The sequence below is a fragment of the Ochotona curzoniae genome, unplaced genomic scaffold (genome assembly GCF_017591425.1).
Source record: "Ochotona curzoniae isolate NIBS_2020 unplaced genomic scaffold, NIBS_Ocur_1.0 scaffold_4953, whole genome shotgun sequence".
Lineage (NCBI taxonomy): Eukaryota > Metazoa > Chordata > Mammalia > Lagomorpha > Ochotonidae > Ochotona > Ochotona curzoniae.
In genome coordinates this window covers 3590396-3607265 of record NW_024467127.1, presented here as the reverse complement: position 1 = coordinate 3607265, position 16870 = coordinate 3590396, and the positions used below count along the sequence as shown (strand labels likewise).

The 16870-nt window shown below is 42.5% G+C and overlaps 1 pseudogene; it reads right to left on the bottom strand.

Moving 5' to 3' along the window:
* The window catches only part of LOC121150355, a 198377-nt pseudogene extending 181734 nt beyond the window's left edge, over window positions 1-16643 (bottom strand).
* Window positions 16644-16870: the final 227 nt, after the last annotated feature.

Genomic DNA, 16870 nt, shown 5'->3' with positions numbered 1-16870 from the left:
GGAATGAACAGGGCTGGAGATAGTACTTACATGTGTCTAATTACTTCTGGAGATGCCTATCAGAGTTGCTGAGTTAATTGCAACGTGTGCATCATCAGATGACATAAACATTCACTGCTTACCATCAACACTTCCAGTTTTTACACTGACAGAGAGAAGACTTCTTACCCAAATGCCGTCTTCTTGCCTGTACTGCTGCCAGCTGTGCACTGTGTCACTGAACATCAGGCTGTAGTTCATCACCCAGTCAGAGCTTCCATATCTTCCCTGCGTTGCCACTGCTGTAATCTCCACTTGGTTTCCCAGGTCCACCTGGAGCCACTGTTGGGCATTGGAGTCAGCTGGGGACCAACCACCAATTCCTGAGTGAAAGCAGAGACACACAGAAAGAGTGGGAATAATCCCTTATGTTGTTACAAGGTTCAAGTGTCAACAAAGAAACGGTGGCCCCCGCTTTCAATGCCTTTGTCATTGGTCCCTTGGTATATCCCTGCCTTTTTTTCTTCCTCTACTACATTGCAATTCCTACCTTGGCAAAAAACACATTAGTAAGATCATACCCCATATAACTTGCCACTTCTCCCTTAGCCACTACAGTTTCTATCATATAAATGCTTAGCAGGGGTATTTTTTCCTCCATCTTTATTTCCTTCCTTCTTTGCATCATCTCGCTTTCTATATTCTTCACAATTTCAGCCTAAATTATAGATACACAAAGCAAGTCTTGCTTTTCTCTCAGTTATCTCCTTCCTTTCTTCCTTTAGGTTTCTTTCTTTTCTTTTTCTGCCTTCCTCTTTTCTCTGCTCTCCTTGTCTTCCAACCATGCACTGTGATGCATTTTCTTGTGCACACAAAGGTGGAAGAATACTGGCTTCAGCGCTTAGCGATGTTATTGGTTCATACATTACTTATTCAGCAGATGACCACTGAATACCAAAACAAACTGCATACCTCAGAAGGAGATAGAGCCCAAATTTGTTTTGGTATATTTGGCTCAATTGTTCCTTCTACATTTCACTGAATATGAGGAAATCATTGCTTCTGAACACAGTGTTGAATGAATTTCTGATGTCTCACTGGGGTTAGAGTAGACTTTCCTACACCATGGAGGCACAGCTGGAAACCAAATGCTTTACTGATTACCTTGTTTGGGACTTCATTTTGGGAGTGTATTGAGTTTTTCATTTAGAGAAGTAAATCAATAAATTCCATTTCATTCAAACTCTGCCACTGCTAGTCATGTTAGTGGCATTCCCATCTACTTTGCTGGAAACTGAGTCCATTTCTAGGTTATGGCCCCCACTATAGTCTCCCTTGAACAAATCATGACAGGTAGAGACAGGAGGAGGAGGACATAGGGTGTGGTTTATGTATCCCTAGTACACAGCTTCTCTTTGGTAGCTTCTGTCTGGTAAAGGCTTTTCTCCTCCTCTTACATAATTGAAATGATTTCATGGCTGGACAGTGGACTTTATTGAGTGGTGTGTGCATGTGTGTATGTGTGTGAGAGAACGAGACACAGGAATGCGGTGACAGATACTGCTGTGATTCACTAAGAACCTTCCCTCTGCCTGCTGTGGAGATTGTATAGCAGCAGGTGTGTGGTGTAAAGGCAATTCCCAGCTTTCCACAGTAACATATGTGTGGCTATGTGGCCAAACTTTGCACCAAAACAGAGAGTGAGTAAACGTGGAATGCTGAGGCCAGTGGTCTCTTCCCTAGTTGTCTCCCTTGCCAAGAGTGAGGGGTGTGGATGATGGAAAATCCCGGGAAAATGGCAGGGTCTCAGCATGGAATTACCCTGGATCCCTTCAGTGTCTTTGGTGAGGGTGTGGAGGAGGAATTAAAAATCACATATGTATCTTATTTAAATCATTGAAAATAAGAATCTGTTGCTGAAGCTTAGTCTATTTTCATAAATACACAATATCCTAAGATGTAAACATTATACCCACTATTTCTTTGAAGGAATTAAGAGTCAGAATGTCTTCTAGACACTTGGTCCCTAGAATAGTAAGGGCAATTCAGTTGTTTTCAACATAATTGTGCGTTAAGCTTCTAGAATGCTAGTCATTAGTGAAATAATTTGTAAAGAGGAGATATTAGGAGAGCAATCCTGAGGTATCAGGAATAAAATTTCATTTTTGTGCAACAACAGTGTTTTCATCAACAAGTTCACTGTTTTGCATCGCTTTTCACCCATCTAGCTTCTCAATAATATCAAGATTTTATATTCTGGGAAACCCAAAGCTATTCTGAGCTTGCTCATTGTTTTTCTACTCAATTTCTCCTGTTCTACATTGCACAAAGCTTCTTTTTTCTATTTTGTATTAATTCCTTTTTTTGTTTACATGTCATGAAATAGGGAGAGTGGCAAATATCACCCTTCTGCTGTCCACTCCCCAAACACCCACACCAGTTAGCAACTCCACATGGCATTCCACATGGATGGTGAGAATCAGACATAAGTCCTCATCTGCAGATTCACAGGATGCACATTAGCAAGGGCAGCAGAGCAGGGACTCAAACCCAGATCCTTCCAGAATTGGACATGGGTATCCCAAATACTCTCTGAACCCTGAACCAAACACCCATCAAACTTCTTAGTTGAAAAATGGGCAGAATTATGAAATTGGCTTTGTGTTGAGGTGAGTTAATTCATTGTCTGTTAGGTTAGCATGCGCTGTTCCATTTTCCATCCTCCTCCTTCAAAGGACCCTGGGAAAGCCACGGAAGATGGCCCAGACATTTTGGCCACTTCACCCACATTGGAGATCTAAGTTGAGTTTCTGCCTCTGTTTAGTGAAATTATATTTTTATCCTTCTGCAATTCTATCTTCTGCAATGAACATACCATTCTAGCATAAATTAAAAAATTTCTGATTCAGTTGCAATTCATTAGTTAACTAATCCACACATACAGAAACATGAGACCTGGTAGTGTGATAGGTTAGACTGCTGCCCCATACTGGAATCCCAGATGGATGTCAGTTGATGTTCCCCAGCTCCACTTCCAGCTTCACAATCCAACTCCCTGCTGATATGCCTTAGAAGGCAGCAGAAGATGGCCCAACTGCTTAGGCACCTGCCACCCAGATGGGAGACTGAGATGAAACTGCTGGCTGCTGGCTGCTGGCTGCTGGCTGCTGGCTGCTGGCTCCTGATTTTGGCCTGGCCAGGCCCCAACATTGTGACTACTTTGCCATTGAATCTACAGACAAAAAATTTTTACTTTCCCACTCTCTATAATAATTTCAAACACACACACATATATATATATAAGGATATCTACTTAGAAAGGTAAAATAGATGGCATTTAATGCCTTGACTATAATAAAATACATTTATAATAGTAATGTAATCATTATATATTTGTATAATATATAATTCTATAATAAATATTTATAATATAATGATAAGACAAAATAATAAGACTTATTGGAGGTAAAATAAGTGCAAGATTTTCTAATTAAAATCTGTGTATGAAAGATTATCCATTTAGAATAAGACTTATTAGAGATAAAATAGATGGCATTTCATACCATGGCATTTGCATACCTAATCTGTTTTTTGAACACAGTCTGGCCAGGAAAACAACTAAAAATACAATGCTTAGTGTGTGAGTCTCATACATTCATTTGTCTTAGAACTTGTCATGCTGAAAGCATATTTGGGAAAATTCCAGGAAACTAGCTGGAATGACTCACACTGTCTTATTTATTTTAAGGTCAGATATTCAGAGATGAGGAAAGATAAAAAGGAAGATCTTTTCTAATTGACCACAGCAGACAGATCTGAGATAATTCAAAGCCAGGGGCAAGGAGCCTCTTCTGGGTCTCCCACATAGGTGCAGGGTCCCAGGGCTTTGGGCCATCCTTGACTGCCTTCCCAGGCCACAAGCAGGAAGCTGGATGGGAAGTAAGGCTGTCAGGACATGAACTGATGCCCATATGGGACCCAGCATATGCATGGCAAGGACCTTGGCCACTAGGCCACCTCACCGGCCCCTCATTGTATCTTTAATCATTAACCTGGTTGGTTTCTCTCCAAGATAAAGTTTGAGATTTTTCTTGGACAAAGTCATCTGATAACTATAATGAGTAAAGCAGGAGAGGAAATGCTATAAATATTTAACATGACACAGTGCACAGATGGGTAGCAATGACATCTACAACATGTTTGGAATACTATGGGGTCTCTACTTCTGCCTCTCCCCTTATTTCCCCCACAGTCGTATGCAACAGATCTGCATCTGACAGTGACCTCTGGAGGAGAGAAGTCACAGAATGAAGAACTGGGCACCTTCATTTTGCTCCTGAGAAGATATTGGAGAGCCAAATGCTTCACCCTGGCACTGTCCAGAGCTCCTACACAGGTTCCAGGCAAGGAAGGGGAGCATTTACGTCACAAGGAGATCCAGTAATTGTAGCAGAGTATGCTGTGTCTGACTCAGTTTGAGTTTTATGAAACTAAAATTTGAGTGCAAAGGTTTGTTGACAAAGTGACCCAGTAGTGCAGGTGAGTTGTGGGAGGTGAAGAGGAAGGCCAGAACCTACGCAGTAGCATAGAAGCTAAAGTCCTCACCTTGCATGGGCCAGGATCCCGTATGGGCTCTGGTTCATGTCCCAGTTTCTCTAAGTCCCATCTTGCTCCTGGCTTGTGGCCTACAAGAACAGAAGAGGATGGCCCCAGTCCTTAGGACCCATCACCCATGAGGGAGACAGAAGAGGCTCCTGATTTCTGGATTTGAACAGGTTCAGCTCTAGCAATTGTGGTTACTTGGGGAGTGAATCAGCGGACTGAAGATCCTTATGTCTGCATCTACTTCTATCTGTATATATGACGTTCCCATTAAAATATGGATAGATACATACATACATACATACATAGCTAATACCAACCTGTTATGCATCACCCAGCCCTAACTTCTATGACTGAGCTCAATTCCAGCAGTATAAGATGAATTTAGCAGGAATCTCACTAGGAGAGGGTTTTGTATATCACAAAGACATGTTGAGAGTGGCATTGGGTTGGGTCTGATTCTGTTGCAGATGGTTTCAGGGCTCCCCTGCAGCGACTGCATTAACACCCCATATGCCAGTGCCTCCCACCAACTAGAGCTCTCCCCTCCTCCAGAGAAACATCTGACCAAGAAGAAACTGCCTTCTCTGGGAAGCTATCCCCACTCCCTCACTGACTCCCTGTATTGCCCAAGGCTTGCCTGAACCAAACTGCAACAGATTGCACTGTTTCTTCCTAAAACTGTTCTGCACTTCAACTGTTGACATATGCCTTGTTAGTTATAAGCCAGTTTAGACTATCTGAAAATCTGCCAAATTCAGCAAAATTAAGCTTCAGCACTATAAACTGCTGAATGCTAAAATGAAAATAGTCACAAGACAGCTGAATAGTAGCCTATAGCCATTTTAAGGTTTATAGCAGCCAGTTCTGTGTATAAACTAAAATTGAAATGTCAATGAAGTGGTCACAGGATGTGGTTAAGAACTTGCATTTTTTTAACATATTGGTTACTCAATACCATGTCAAATAATTCCATAATGTTGTAAATTGATCTTGATGTTATGTTGTAGCTTTTAATTGATCGAGATGATATTCTGCCAGCTCTGCTTTCAGACCAGAGATGGTCTCCCCAAGAAACCATTGAATTTATCTGGACAACAAGATGCTGGACTCTATGCTTGCAATGAAAGAATCTTGGCTGAATTTGAAATGTAATACTGCAACAAGGTGGAGGAATCCACCATGGGGGTAAGGCATGTGGAGGGGTGGGGGGAATCCCAGAGCCTATGAGACAGTGACACATAATGCAATGTAATCAATAAAAAATTATTAAAAAAGAAAAAAAGTGAATCCTTTTTTTTACATTTATATAACACAGTTATAAGCATGGCATTTAGTCAGCTGACTTACTTTCTAATTTAAGCATTTTCCTTTTTGAGTTATTTGGCAAAGTTTGTAACTTCACTGAGTCTCAGGAACCCTACTGAAGGTGAAAGGTGATAATGCATATTGTAAGTACAGATCTGTGAGGTCTAAACTGCACTATAGGTGACGTGCAGTGGGGATACAGGTGCTGTGCCTCTGTAGGTTAAGCTGCTACTTGGGACACACTCATGTCAGATCCGAGTTCCAGTACTGAGCCAATACTCTACTTCTGATCAGTTTCATGCTGAGGTGCTCTGTAGGAAGCCATGGATAATGGCTTATGTACTTCAGTTCCCCCGTATGTGAGATTTGGCCGGAGTTCCTAGATTACAGATTCCCTATCCTTGCCTGTTGTGGTTATTTTGGAAGTGATTTAACACATGAAAGAACTCTCTCTTTGCAAATCAATGCTTATTTTTTTTTCTTTAAAAAGCAATTTATTTCTCTAGCATAATGGTTTCCAGTTGGGCCCATTTGGCCACGAAAAGAAAAACTGCATTTTTTTAAATAGCTGATTAGTATTCCATGGAGTAAATGAACCATAACTTTCTTATCCAGTCTTCTGTTGATGGGCATTTCGGTTGCTTCCAAGTTTTTGCAATCACTGATTGTGCTGCTATGAATATAGAGGTGCATGTTGGTTTCTTGTGTAACAGGTGTTTTGGATAAATCCCAAAAGGTTAGATACCACATGTTTGCCTTAATTTAAGATGAAATGATGTCAATCCGAAAAACAGTACCTGTAAACTGTAATATTATTCTAACGCCAAACAGCCTGTATCTCATGCAATAAGATATTGTGATGTAACCAATGAACGAACAATCAATGTGAGTCAGACTGTTTATGATCTACATCAAAGAATTGCAAAACCTAACATACTTTTAAGACTCTAAGCTGCTTGGAAATGGGGCAGGAGAGCAGAGAAATCTGTAAGTAAAAGTATTTTGTATATTTCCAAATCAAAAAATTTAATTTCTTAGTGGAACATTTTAGTTAACATTCTTATTATAGTATCTGCATAATAATTTTTTAGCTGGTGGTTTTCCAGAAAATATAAAAATAAATCACCTTACTTTTCTCAAAGATTTTTTAATTTAATTTATTTTTTTGAAAGGCAAAGTAACACAGAAGGAGGCAGAAACAGAAAGTGATATCTTTCACTCCTTGTTTTATTCAGCAAATGGTATCAATGATCAGAGTTGACTGGGACCAGTGCAAGTAGGCAGCAAATTCACTGAGGCCTCCAATGTGGATGCAGCAGTCCAAGCACTTAGGCCATTTTCTGCTGCTTTCCCAGGTGTGTTAGCAGGGAGCTGGATCAAAAGTGGAACACCCCAACCGAACTAATTCTCACAAAATTTTAAAAAGTGTGAAAAGGAAATTTGGGGGCCCAGAATTTTGCTTCGTGGCTAATACACCATGAATTTCACATGACACAAGGTACTGGGTGATGACTCCTTCCTGTGTGCTCCTCTCACCTGAGGGTAAGCCTTGACCCAGCTCAGTCCTGTTTATGACAGGCATTTGAGGAGTAAACACTAATTTTTTTCCTCTGTGCACGTGTTCGCATTTCTTTTTACCATTCATATAAATTAAATAAATAAAAATATACATGATTTTAAATTGGGATTCTAAGTTTTTAGTGGGAAAAAAGTGAATATTCTCTTCTTTCCTTATACAAATATGTGCTTTGGGATTTCAGTGCCCGTGCTTACCAACTCTCCTGCTGAGCTGTGCTGCGCTGGAAGTCCCAGTGAGATCAGAGGAGCTGGTAAAGGCCATTGAAGAGAGCACAGCTGCTCAAGGGTCAACACAGTTGTCTAAAATGATAGGAGAGAGAGAGACCCAATTCTGTTAGTGGGACCTATTCTGTGAAGGGAGAAGTCACGACACACACTGCCCTCATCCAATTACCGACTGCTAGGAACACAGAGGAACAAGTACCATTGCACCTTCTCCCCCATGGGACACTGAAGGACAGGCGAAGCTTCCTCTCACAGAGAAGACAAACCTAAAAAGGTCATATAAGTCACCCATAGTCATAGCCCCCCCCCCAAAAAAAAGAATTCTTGCTAGGTTGCTAAATTTAAAAAAGCTAGATTTATTTTTCATCCATTCTTTCAGCATTGCAAGTCTGCAAGAGAAGCTCGAAAATGCTGTCACTAAATTTATTCTATGGGAAGACAGACTATTCATGACGGAGGTGCACTGTCTAAACATTCTTACATCTTCAGTCCCCACGGACCCATACAACAATTGCTTCTAGAAAAATAATACAGTTTACAATGGTGTTCTCTTACTTGTGTGAATACATTTGGAAATGATACTCATTCTAATAGCTCATTTCCGTTCTACAGAACAATAGAGAATAGTCCGAGAGTCTGTGTAGTCTTGAATCTAGAATTTCTATGAGAAATCATTCTGTTTAAACATCCTGAAATGTGACACAGCCCCTTCTGCAAGACTTCTGTGATGAGATCTAAATTTGGCAAGTTTGAGGGCAAGGGCAGAAATACAGCCTCAACATAGAACCCAGGATGATCCACTTGGACATGCATAAAAGCACATACACCTTCATGCTGGGAATGAAATTTTTCCTCCCTTTCAAAACGCATATTGCAATTTGATTTATTTGGCGATGGTGTTAGAGACAGGATCACATAGAGGTGAGTAGGGCATGAGAGGTCAATCTTTCAGGTGGTTTTTATACTCTGATAAAAGAGTTTTAGTTAATGAACTAAACTAACTCCTTCTTCATCTCTTCACATTTACACAAATGATAAACTAACGAGGAGACCGTGAGCAGCGGTGTACAACTTGATATTGGATTTTGCAGACTCTTGAACTGTCAGTCAATAAAGTTCTATTCACTTGAAATACGCTGCTTTCAGACTGTCTTTTTTTCTCACAAACATATTTATTTGAAATGGAAAATATAATAAAAATACTATAAGCTTAATTTGAAAAATGAAAAGCGAAAGGAGGGAGGGAAGAAGAGGGAGATAGATATTATCTATGCACTCATTCACTGTTCAAATAACTCCAACAGATGGGGCTGACTCAGGTCAAAGCCAGGAGCTTACATCTCTTATGAGGTTGCCAGGGGCTCAAGGACTTGGACATAGCAAAAGATTGGGCTTACTACAAGTCTTCCATAAAGAACAGTTGAAAGGATGTAATGTTGAGTAAATGAGTGAAAGACAAAAAAAGGAGAGATGGATTTGATCAGTCAATGAAAAAGCAATGCTGCTTTGTCCCAGTTTCCAGTTTGTACCCAACTGATCTGCCAGACAATGTCAAATGACTTCCTTCATTTATATAGACACACTTCATTCAAAATGAACTTGAAATGTGCCACTCATTTTAACATAAGTATTATGTTTTCATTCATTAGGTTTAGTGTGTTTTAAAAATAAATTGGAAAGGTAGAGCTTGCATTTTGCCCAAAGATAAATATTTTTAAAAAGCATTTTAAGGGGCTGCTGCATTGGTCCAACTGATTAGTCCTCTAATTTTAACTGACAGCATCCCGTATAATCAGTGGTTCATGTCCCAATTGTTCCACTTTCCTTCAAGCGCCCTGCTTGTGGCCTGGGAAAGTGAGAGAGGATGACCCAAAGATTTGGGCTCACACACCTGCCTGGAAGACTCAGAAGAAGCTCCTGGCTGCTGGTTTTGGGCTGGCTCCACCCTGACCACTGTGGCCATTTGAGGAGTGAACCTATCTCTACGCCTTTCCAAAAGAAAAATAGTAATAGCTTTCTTTTCAAAAACATGAATGGCACAGCCATCACAGCAGTGATTGGTACACTTGGAAAAGCATAACTTAGGTGCTTAGGTTCTGGTATCAGGAACACATGAGAGGGAAGACAGCATTGCCTCACTCTGGTGTGAAAGCTTGCATTTGTTTCTCTGCTGCTGTGTGAGGATTTGAATTAGACAAAAATGCATCCCCGGCACTTGGCTCTTTCTTCACATCATCAAGGGGTGCCTGATGAATCCAGCAGGATGAATCCCTCAGGAACACACAAGCCCTCCCCGCCACACACACACACATAAATGCACATCCTGTCAACAATCACCACAAGGAATCCAAGTCCAAATCAATGATCAGAGGTAGTTACAGTATCTCCCAGCCTAGAATCTTCTTTACACTATCTTAGAGCCAAAATCCTTCCACAACTACCTGCTGGTGTGCCCAAGGTGCTTGTGCAATTCTTAAATGTTTAATATATGTGTGTGTGACTGATGACATTTTTGAGTGTAGGATCTTGGTTTATTCCCTTAGTTTTTGCACTGTGGGATATCTGTTGTGCAACTACTGATTATTTTAAGCATGTTGCATTGTTCCCCTGTAGATATTTTCAGTTAACTCATTTAAGTATGGGGATTGATCTTTCTTCTTTTATTATAATAGTCATAAAGTATCAATCATTATAATGACGATGGAGTAGCCAAAATAGAAGGGGTCTCATTGGTTCAATTCTATTCATGAGAACAGATTTTTTAAAAAATACATACTTATTTATTCATTGACAATTAGATTTGCAGATAGAGAGCTTTCCCACCCACTGGTTTACTCCCCAGATGGCCATAAGCCAAATTACTAGGCTTGGGAACAAATATTTGTCCTTGAAAATGATCTGCAGAAATATTTGAGTTTAATAAGCACTAGAACTCCAGACTAAGAAGAAAATGCAAACAAGTAGACAGATCAACTGGTAGGAAGTATGCATGGGTTGCTATTTTTATTATTATTATTTTAACCCAAGGTCAACACTCCAGCCATTAATGTTGGTTCTTAGCACTCCAGACTTCCAGCAAGTCAACTTTTGTTTCCCACCAGCTCCAGGTGCTACTCCCCTCCACAAAGTCCTGGTCTTAGTGAGTACTAAATTTGTGGAGCACATGGCCTTGGCCTTGAGGCAAGCCCGCTGTGCATACCTCCACCTGTGGAAGGTGCCTGCCTTGCATGTCAGTCTCTGCAGTTCAACATTGGAATTTGGAACATGCATTGAGGACAGTCTATGCAAATGGGAAGGTTAGGCAAGATGTCCAGGCTTTGGGAGTGATTACGGTTCAGGACTTTTCCTCCACACTCCCTAGGCAGCTAATAGTGTCTTTGCAGGATATGTCTGACTTTTACTTTTTCTTCTTCCTAATACTGATAAGAATGGAAAGATTTCAAATCAGAGAGGAGAAATGATGCCCCAGTCTCAAAGCAGATAGTCTGTTTCTCTCTCTCTCTCTTTCTCGCTCTCTCTCACACACACACACATCGCTACATGAAATGAGTAACCAACCTAAACTGAGAGTAAGTTTGACAACTTATCACACTGTACTAGGCATTGGAAATTAATGCTCTGTCCCATCGGTCAGTCTAAATGCCAAGCTTCATCTTGTGTTAGACACGCTCCTGTAAGTTAAACAACAGGAGAAATTAACTAGCCTTGTTTCCTTTTGTCTGATGACTTGGGGCAACCTGGAAAAGTGGATTTTTTTATTCATTTAATTTTTATTGGAAGGTCAGATTTACAGAAAGGAGGAAAGACAGAGAGGAAAATCTTCCATCTGCTGATCCACACCCCCCTCTCCAATGACGACAATGGCCATGATCTGAAGGTAGGAGCCAGGAGATTCTTCCAGATCTCCCACACACAACTGCAGGGTCCCGAGGCTTCAGGACATCTTCCACTGCCTATTCAGGCCAAACGCAGGGAGCTGGAGGGGAAGCAGGGTCAGGAGGACACGAACCAATGCACATTTTGGATGCTGGGGAATTCAAGGTAAGGCCTTTACCCACTAGACTACAGCACCAGGCCCGAGTCTGGATATTATCCAGAGGATTAGAGCTAGGAGATCTCTGTCTTAGATCGATTTCTTCGTTTCACTCAGTGACTCCAAGTGATTCATTCAAGTGCATTAAGCTCTATTTCTGTTGTCTGCAATACAAAAAGCATCTCTGCTGTATTTAGCCATAGGATTCTCTAAAAGATGGAATGAGAAGATATCTTAAAAGGCCCTTTTTCAAACACAAAGTGCATAAAGAGAACATGAAGCTATATGTGAATTGCTGCTTGAAATTGCTACCACTGAAAGCCATTATACTCAAGAACTTTACTTTGGGAAATCTTGATCTCAGCCACAAACCCTGCCCAAGAATTGGTGTCATAGGGAAAGCCTGAACAGTGGGATGTGCCGCAGAGGTGACCAAAGTGGGAAAGGAGATGTGGGGGATCAGGTTAAAGGCTCAAGGAAGTCCTCCCTGTGTGGGTGGGCAGCCGCCAAGAGACCGATCATTGTCTCCTGGAACACAGGGCTGTAGATGGAAGCATCTGCTCCAGCTGCTCAAACAGGCCTTCAGGGAGCTTCCATTTCACTCTGAGCCCCTGCAGCATCTCTGGCTTCTGACTGGGTGTGCATGTGCTGTAAGTCAATCACTCAGCCCCTACAATGTGTGTGCAGAGGCCCCTCTGTGTCTCATGAAGGAGGAGGAGCAGTGAAGGAACCAGGGCTCAGCCAAAGACATTGAAGAGCAGGTACAAACCAGCAGGGCTGCTTCATTCACTTTCGAATGTCACAGATCACATGCATGTCTCTAAGGGCTGTTTTCCAAGAATGATGGATTGGGATGGTAAAATATATTCAACCTATCGAAGAAGTCCTATTGAATGTCTTCTCACTAAGATAGTTGTAAAACCAGACGGGTATCAAATGCAAATCCTCATGCATATGTCATTTATGATCCTCCACATCAACAACACTTTGCTTCACGGCCATTTTTCCTGTTGTCTGTTACAACATTAAAGGACACTGCCTCCAGCACCGCATCCCCACAAAAGTAAAAACATATCCTAGGCGATAGAAACCATCGCAATTCTTACACACAGCTAGCTGTTCATATAAGCCTAGTGCTGTTTGTTAGTGACTTAGCCATACACCAAAGTCTACCAAGGCTTTTGAACCAGAGAAAATCTCTTGAAATTATGCAGGTTTAGCTTTGTCTTTACAGAGGAGGGCACTGAACAGTGACAAAATCCTCAGAATGACTCCATCAACTAGTTGCTTAGCCTGGACCAACCTCAGGCGTTTTTTCCTCTGTCTACTGTTGATCCTTGCTAGACTAGAGGGCCCAGGGACAGGCAGAGAGCCCTCAGGTGATGCCAAAAGTTCGTGTGGACAATTGCCACCCCAGACTTATTTAAATGAAGCTGAATAATCAGAAGGAAACACATATCTGTATCTCAAGTCACTCCATCACAACTACTTACGGAACGCATAGCCCAATCTGGCTGTGACTCCAGAGTCCTGCAACCTTGTGAACCAGTGAATAGCACCTGGGAGCAAACCCCAATAAAAGCTTGATTTTGGGCCTTGTTCAGTGGCTTATCAGATAAGGTTCTCATATTGCACTCACCAGGATCCCATATGGGTGAGGGTTCTAATCCCTGCGGCCCCACCTCCTGTCCAGCTCCCTGCTTGTGGCTAGGAAAGCAGTTGAGGATAACCTTGGGACTCTGCACCCACGTGGGAGACCCAGATGGGGCTCCAGGCTCCTGGTTTTAGATCAGCACATCTCTGACCATTGAGGCTGCACAGGGAGTGAATCATTGGACAGAAGATCTTCCTCTCTGTCTTTCCTCATCTTTGCATATCTGACGACTTTTCAATAAGAATAAATAAATAAGATCTAAAAAAAAAAACAGAACATAACAGAACAAAGAAACAAACAAAATGCTTGATTTTACTATCATTCTGGTCATTCTGGTCTCAGTAGCTCCACCACTATTTTGGTGTGGTTTTTATCTAAAATTTGAAGTCTTGGCTGGGAAGTGGTGCGAGGGTTCCCTTGCTTGGTTTGAATCCCCTACTCTTTCCTCTTCTTGCCTGAGGACTGGCCACTTGCGTTGCCCTTTCTGGACTGCTGACCTCCGCTGACCTTGCCTATCACAGGGCAACAGACCACGAGGTAAGACTCTACCCAGCTTCTCGTGTTCCAAAAGGCCCTCTCCAAACTCCTACCGACCTTCTAAATTGTGCACATGTCACGCTTCCTCTGGGAACCAGATTCCCATCTAGTGTGAAATCCCAGGTGGGGGCACCTCCCTCGCATTAGGGCTAGCTGTGGTGTACAGGACAGGCACTGCTAAATTGCAGATGGAAAACACTTTTTCACTTTAATTTCCTAGCAGATTTGGGCAATTTCTTTCACTATCATGGCAAGCAGTGTCAAGTTCCATATTTCCAGGCCTTTGAAATCTGCTCCCACTCCTCCCTTATTCCTCCTAATCCTGTCCCCCTCTCCCCATTCCTCCTACTTCTATTCTTCCTTTTGTTTCCCTTGTTCCCCACCATGGGAAGGATCCTTGCCACCATGGCTGCAAGTAAGGTTCCTGCCCTCACCTGAGGATCTCTCTGACCCCTCGCCCTCCGCGTTTTCCCCTGCCCACCCCTCTACACACACACACTCTCTCTCTCTCTCTCTCAAAGCCTTCCTCCTCCATATCCTTCACCTCCTGCATGTACACCCTGTTCCCAGGTCCCCTCCACTCCACTTCCTGTGAACAAACCCTGTCAGCCACCTTCCCTTTCTCCTCCATGTGACAGGACACCGTCTGCCATCTTGCCTTTCTCCATATTCGACCTCTGCCTATTCTGCTCTCCTTCTTAGGTCCTTCTGACTTGACCCCAATAAGGCCCCTTCCTCCCACACATCTACCCCAGGGCCTAAACTCTCTGGCCCTCCCTCCCTCCCACCCCATCCCCGCACACCCCATCCCCGCACCCAGCAGCTCTCCCATGTTTCCTTTCTGTTTTCTTGCTTCTATAGCTGCAGCAGCTGATTTGAATTTTATTGCGCTCTTGTCGACTGATTAACATCTATTTAAAAGAAAAAAAGGCAAAATCCTGTTACTTGCCAAACTTGGTTTAACATTTATACAGCAAGATAATCTGGTATAGAGTTGTTCTAATCCATTGCCGCATTATTCCAAAGCACAGCATAAACCCACTTGCTCTTCCTAACTGTTTTACACAATACTTCCAGGTTAAAACATGTTGCAGAAGGGGTGGGAAGTCATAAAAAATGTTTTGAGAATGTATCTTGCATAATTTATGTGCAATGCAATTCATCCTTGTCTTCAAAAATTGTCTTTAGCATTTTCTAAATATTTATCATTGGTGTGATTGCTTTTTCTAATGTACAATTTAGGTTAATCATAAACCTGTGCTCTTGTTTCAAATTTGTAGTGGACATCAGACCTTTGCTAAATGTTTCCTAGGGCTTTTATTTGATGGTTTTTCAGTTGACAATGTCATGTAATTCATCTGGTGTTTCCAACTCCTTTCTTCACTCCTTTCTCTCTTTTTTCTCTCTCTCATGCTGAGCGACACAGGCTGCACACTTCAGTTTCCAGAACTTAAATGGATGGTTAATGTGTCAGACCAAGGAGCCTGCTTATCTTCTCAGGAGCATCACCTTAAAACTGTTCGGAGAAAATTCTAGCTCAGTCCGTTAAGAAATTTACAGATAAAATTGGCTAACATCCCAAGGCTGCCTCTGTGGCCCACTTTAGCACAGGTCCAGAGAAGAGCAGTTAGCCAGGCAGCAGGAGGCCCATTAACCTATGCTCAAACAGACCCTTTAAGGACAGCCCCAAATAGCACCTGCTTCTAATGTGGGAAGCTAGAAGATAGGGCAATCAGCTGCCAATGACAGAAGTGGTTTTCAAAGAATCCTGTCAGCTCTGCCAAGAGCCAGGCCCCTAGAAACGAAGCTGTCCTGGGGGTCAAAGAATTCCTGGGTCAGAACCATGGTAGACCACAAGCCACAAAGCCCTTTGCTCTGCCCAGCTCCCAAAGAACTCATAACTACGGAGGGATGGCCTAGTGCAGTAACGTCACAGGAAAAGTTGTATATTTCACCCAGAGACACCAACTGTTCTGTACCAGTCTCCTTTTCAGACCAGCTCTCCTCTCTGTCCAGCCAGGTAATGGAAGTCAATGGAATGTCTCCCCAGAGTTTCTAGTAACCCACATCAAGAGAGAAATAGTCTTGGGTCTCACATGCACCTGGCCAACTTCTGCATTTGGATAATAATGGAATTTTCCTGGGTGCACCCAGACTTGAAGCTCCAGTGCCCATTTGTGTAAAACCTCAGAAACAGTTTTTACTAGCTGCCACTGTAGCCTTGAACACCACTGTCTACTAGAGCCCTGGCTTTACCATAGGCTCTTACTTTGCTCCTGCTGAACTCAGAAAGGCCAAAACAATCACCCTAGCACCTGCTAGCAGCCAGAGTCCCCATGAGCAGAGGGAGGGAAAGAGCACAGGACTAGGAAAAGGCCAGATTGTCTCCAACAGAACATAGGCACTATGCATCACACAACCACGCATGTTATTTTTGTTTGTTCTTTTTATACCCTGACTATTTCTCAAGGCCTGAGTACACGGTCTTAACCAGTTTCTCATGCATGTTCCAGCCTAAACCTCCCCACTAATGCCATATGACAAAAGGCTAGGGTATTGGGGCTGAGTGGAAGTGACACCAGTAGCCTGCCAAAGTCGAGTGGACACTCCATCCAAGAATGGCTGGAATGCCGAGCATGCGCAGAAGTTCAGCATCTGCCATGATGATCCATGCTCCACCGCAGAGGCACCTCCAAGAAGCTGCTCAGGACCAACCCTCCGAGCCATCGTTCCAAAAGGACATTTGATAAGTAAACCCTCCCTCCATTTCTGTGTAATACACACTCAAATATAATTTTTTTTTTCTAACCAAACCATTACCCAGTTTTTTTTGCAGATCTAGGAGCCTCACATTCCTCCATAACCAGGCTGTTACCACCGCAAAGGGAACTCTGCCCAAACTCAGCTCAAAGAATCCGTGGGTCTCCTCCCCTTAACCCTGCCTCACTTCTTCC